Source organism: Phoenix dactylifera, chromosome 6 (genome assembly GCF_051530095.1).
Source record: "Phoenix dactylifera cultivar Ajwa chromosome 6, Ajwa_hap1_PhDact_Kaust_v1.1, whole genome shotgun sequence".
NCBI classification, from domain to species: Eukaryota; Viridiplantae; Streptophyta; class Magnoliopsida; order Arecales; family Arecaceae; genus Phoenix; species Phoenix dactylifera.
In genome coordinates, this window is record NC_143195.1 from 27,058,427 (window position 1) to 27,064,426 (window position 6,000).

Genomic DNA, 6,000 nt, shown 5'->3' on the forward strand with positions numbered 1-6,000 from the left:
TTATGCTGTTTCGTTTGCCTCTTGGTAGATGTGATCATGGGTCATTGTCTCAAAATTTATCTACAATCTATGACAATCTTTCACAATAGTTGCAACATATCGTTTGTTGTGAAAATAAAAAGGTGATCGTGAGATTTCATATGCACAAGTCTTGTTCCATGATTACACTTCCCTTGTAACAAAAGCTTCCCTAGTTAAGAGATGGTTTTGTTGAGAGAAAGATTAAATCTACAATGGTAACTTGATTGTATCCATTGTAACAAAGTTAGCATGAAAGAGTATCTTGGTAGATAGCATATGGCTACCTGCACTTTGTTCGTGGAGTAGAATGTATATACGTACATACATACATATGTATGTCTGAATGAATAAATTGCATTTGTGTTAAGGCTTGTCTACTCTACTTAATCCAATGAATTTTTCTTAACCAAATAGATTCATGTCATGATAACAAAAATATTGCTAACAACCCCCACGCCCCTGTTGTTACTATCGACCATTAGAACAATATAAAAATACTATTGGATCATGGAAAACAGTTATATATACTTCAACTATTTTACTTTGAGAGAAAGGGAGGGCAAGCCCACTCTAAATCTAATTACATAGGCTCAAATCTTGAATATGCACCACTCAACATATATTTGAACTAGGATCCTGACTAGTATTCATATTGAGTACTAGAAATGAATTAGTAATGCCATTTGACAATAAAATTTTCATCTCCTACATTGTTGATCTTAATATCTTTATATATGTCTATTGTCGCCGTATCTGGACTGAGGTAAGAGCACAGCTCGGACGATCCCAAGGTCGACTAGAGACGGGCTGAGTAAGTTGGTTGAGGGGTTGAGCGTTGGACTCCTCTACTGAGTGGCTTGCAAGAAGTCTACTTGCTGGAGAATTTTTGATTGGAGACCCTTTGATGCCTAAGTCAGAACAACAAGGTAATAGTATGGAAGGAAGAGATTTTAGCAGAATGAGGGCTCTGTAAGAAGGATAATGTATTGCATACCTTAGGTCTTTTTGGTTGTTCCTTTCATATAGGAGAATCAGCCTTGTCGTTATCTAAATCGACATGACGTATATTAATGCCAGACAACAGCTGGTGGTACAGCTGCGGCGTAGGGGTCAGTCTATGTGGGCAAAGTGCGGTACAGATCTGATGCGAGACGTGGGGCTGCCATAATCGCAGACTATTAAGATTAATGTTAGTTGTTGGGACTGTCAGCTCTTGTTGACACGTGCCGATAGTTCTCTGCGGCTAGCGACTCTTTGATTGGAGCCGAAGTCATTCACTTCAGTTTATGTTCGAGAACAGAGAGGTCGATCAGGCTCGAGGTCCAGGTGTCCAGTATTTTCTCTATCAATTCTAAAGATAATAATGACATAATACTTTATTTCATGAATAATGAAAAGCTTCATTATTACCTAGATAAAAAATAATATCCATATATATGGTGATTGCTATGTAAGTTGATTAGCAAATATATTTTATTGAAGCAATGACATTCATCTAGAATATGATTAATTTTTGTTATCTAATTTTTTACCAAGAGCAATAGGAAGCATTTTTAGCAAATTGGGCCATAGCCTAACTGTTTGACCTCCCTCCAATGTGGTGGAGGCCTCATGTTCAAAATATATAATCTTTCTCCAAGTGTTTAACCAAGCAGTTCCCTATTATTTCTTTGAAATGATCAAGAATCTATCCGTCCAAGAAAGATGCATGAACTCTTCCCTTTTTGGTTCAACAAAGCTCCCTTCTCTATTCATCTTCTCCAAATCTTCCAATACCAAATAAGGCGAGAGTGGAGATATCAATCCTGAAATATATAAAAAGGTGGTCCAAATCCAAAAACAGGAAAGCATCGGCCCCACACTCATTATTTTATTCAGCTGTTCCCTGGCCTTTTCTTTTTTCTGATGAGATCCCTGGCCTTTTCTTGGTTTGCAATACTTTTCTTTGGATGGGTCATGGGAGGAGAACCTAGACGCCCTCGGGCGGACGTCTCGATCCCAGAGATATCTTCCACGAAAGCACGGAGAGGCTTCCGCAAGTCCACCTCCATCCCACGGATGGAGATATATACCTCATCCTGGGCAGGTGCAGCCCGCGACATGACTGCGACTTGTCCTCAGGGTGTCCATGGGACCTACCACTCATCCAAGTTAAGTAATATCTCACCATCTCTGGCGTTGCACCAAGGTGAGGATACGTGCAATGCAATCATTATAGTGTTAAACAAATCACGAGTTTTATAAATAATATCTTGTTGGTTTGAGTGGGTCTTCCATGGAAGGTTGATGACAAAGTCTCTTTCGAGTAATTGGCTAAGTTATAATTTATATCCATATATAGCTACATCAATGGCAGTGTTGATATTCTCTAGTACTTGGTTCTATCTATTATTGTTATTTATTACCATGCACGTGAGTGAGAGAGTGTGTCTTAGGGTATTATCATGCACGTAAAAAAAAAAAAAAATCCTTCGTGATGCAACTTTTGTACCGTAAAATATGATATCGATAAAAAAAATTTTATCATCGTGATGCGTTATATATCGCAATTACGATTCCTCATATTTTAGAAATAAGTGATAACTGTTCATCTCAGCTATCCATTATGCATGGTATTATATTTTAGGGTGTAAAAGTTGTATAGTAAATAATCTTAGCTTTAAAAAGAAATCCTACTTCATTTGCCCAAGATGGTGGGCAAGGGGAAGGTTTTTAGAGAGAGAGAGAGAGAGAGAGAGAGAGAGAGAGATGGATAAGCATATATAACAAAATAAAGCATAAGAAAGATGGGTCTAACATGCGCATGAGAGAGGTAAAAAAATTACTTTTTTATTTTTTTTAATTTTAAATATTTTGTTTTATAGTAGGGTGTCAAGTGACTGAATTACTAATGTCATCATATAAGAGATCTAGGTTTGATCTTGCAGATTTTCACCTGTCCTGGTTGATGTAGAAAATATCAAAAGAACTGAAGGTGCATATGATACAAGATGATAGAAGTTTGACTGACATCCCATCACAGTTTGGAAATAATTGAGACTATACTGAAAATGACAATTAATCATCATTGCTTTAATTTGTTTGGAAGATAACAATGTGATGTTGAAAAGGTTGTTATTTGCTATTATCGCATTAAATAACACATCATATGAAACACAAGAGAATTATTTGCTTAAATTATATTTTACTAAATACTTTTTTTTTGGCTTGTGTAGGTATTTGAAACTGAAAATATTATTTTTATTCAAATGAGTAGTGATAATTTTGAATAACAACTATGTACCATGATTAATCTCTTGAGAAAAAAATTTTGAACCATTATTATTACTACAAAATAACGAGAAGACTGATTTTATTTTAACTTCTTATAACCAATAAATAAGTAAAATATCTCTTTAGGCAATACAAAGGGGTATGTTTTGGTCCTCATCCGTTTTATCGAGATATTAAATTATAATGTAGTATTAGTAAAACTCGAACTCAAACACTACCAATCAACCCTCACTGACATGATTAGCTAAATCAGTTGGCACCCACTTATTCTTAGAGATAAAGTAATGGTGCCACTTGAAACCCTTATAACAACTATTGTAACATTATGGAGGCTGTGTTTTTAACCCAATAACCCTTGATTTAGATATGTTGAGGGGATCTAACCTTATTGTGTATCCAAATACGTAAAAATAATAATAAAAAAAAAGAGACTATGCAAGTTGAAAATTGTTGATTTACATACTATAGTGCTTATGCTTCTTGAGGAATCCATGATACTTGTATCTAGTAACTTTTATGGTATACATGATTATTTAATGTGTTATGTTAGAGATTAACTGCTTTAACATGGACATTCTTAAGGTTTTTCAGAGCTCTTTGATTGTCTCTAATTGTTTCTTTCTCTAGGTAAGTCTGAACTATGGGAGTTGTCTCTTCACTTTCTTACCATTTGCCTGGCATCTGGAAGGCTTTTCCTAAGTTATCAAAAGTATATATGTGATAGTGCCGGACAACTTTTGGGGCAGCAATGTTATATGTTTTTTTAGGTTTTATTCATAGATTACTTTCATTTACTACTAAGCCAACTTCCAAGATCACCTCAATTGCAGCTAATTTCATTTTCTACAGTTAGACCTCAACTTCGTCATTAATTAAACCAAATAACTGTTTCCCAACTATGATCAACGATGTAAACTAGGCTATATTTGTCAAAACGCTTTAGATTCTTCAAGATTTTCAGGATCATTGTTACTATCTTTCAAGATTATACTTAAAGGAAAACTCTACACTCACAGACCTTTACATGAGGGCATCTTATACATATATATGGATGTGGTTGTGTATATCGGAGACAATCCATCTGCACCAATTTCCACATTAAGGTAGCTCTTATACAACACATGCCTAATCACATGCAGCCATCTCAGCGCATAAGGCCGCATGCATGAATAAAAGTTGATGAGTATTTAACTATTTTTTCAACACTACCACTAAGAAATTAAGTTTGGTGTTGATATATATCATGCTCAACTTCATAAAAATTGATCTTAGTTTCAAAACAAAATAAACAATTGGTAAGGTGATAACTCATAGCACAATTCTTATCTTACGCAAACACGCACCTAATGGCTTGCTTGCCATCCTTCTTATTGTCTTGGAATGGCCGTTCCTCTATAAATTACTGTTATAGCGCATGAGGTTTGGTGTGGAAGATAGCATTTCCACGAAGCTTTTCTATCCGTTGCTTCTGTTTTTACTCTTTTTTTCAAAAAAATAAATCTTTGTTTCTGAAAGCTCCAAAGATTTTACAGGTAATTTTTGAAAATTAACAACATGTTCTTCAATGTAATTATTTTGTTTTTAGATTTTTTAAAAGAAGAAGAAAAACAAAACAATACCAAACAAGCCCCATCTTATGATATTAATTTCCATTTAATTTTTTCGATGCAGCATATATCCACCTTATCATTAGTAGTTCAAACATTACTAGGGGTGGTAATCAGGTCGGCTCAGGTCAGATACAGATTAGGTCGAATACGGGTCGAATCAAAAATTTGTCAATTCAGATTCAACCTGTTTATTAAACAGATAATTCGATCTGACCCACGTAGCCTATTTATTGAATAGGTCTAGTTAAGTTAAGTTAAATGGCTTAAACAGATTTTTAACGAGTTAAATAAATTTAAATAGATTAAACATGTTCATATTAAACAGGTCAGAAATAGATTAAGTATATTTCAAATAGGTGAAACATATTGTTCACATATTAAATAGATCGGGCAATGATCCGACCCAATCATTAAACAAGTCCAAACGAATAAAACGAATCAAAAATGTAAATCTAAACACAACTTATTTGATTAATAGATCTAGACAGATTGACCTACGATCAAAATCTATTTATATTAAATTCAAATTTACTTAAATCAGGTCGTTTGTGAATCAAATTGGTGGAGTCATGGTAAATTGCCATCTTTAAATATTGGTGGCTTACAAATAACAAAACCAGATGTCCCCTGTGAGTAATACGCGGCGTCAGATAACCAAAGGCAAGCACCGGCCACGATGGGCAAAGGTACTTGTTAAGCGGGGCTCAAATCTCAGTGGCTGGTTTCCAGCGAGGGAGACGCTCACAGCTAAAGGTGGTACCCTAAAAAGAGGTTCAAGTCCTAAGTGCAGATCATGTTATCTATAGCGTTCGGCGCGGTTGCCGGTGAAATGCCACCCTCTTTTGCTGCAATCCGCTGCAGCCGAGTACCAAGTAGGTGCTCACCACCTTACTTGCTCCTATTAATGCAGTAGAGGCCAAACCCAAGAGGAAAGCGATTTGAAGTCTTTCCACAGATGCACTCCCCTTGGTCATAGAGTCATGGGAAGGTGCATGGTCTTGTGAGTTTTTTTTTTTTTATTTTGGTCCCCTGCACTGATGGAAGGACGGGTACCAAATCCTTGTCCTTTTTGAGTCTTTGCCATCTAGAAATGGTT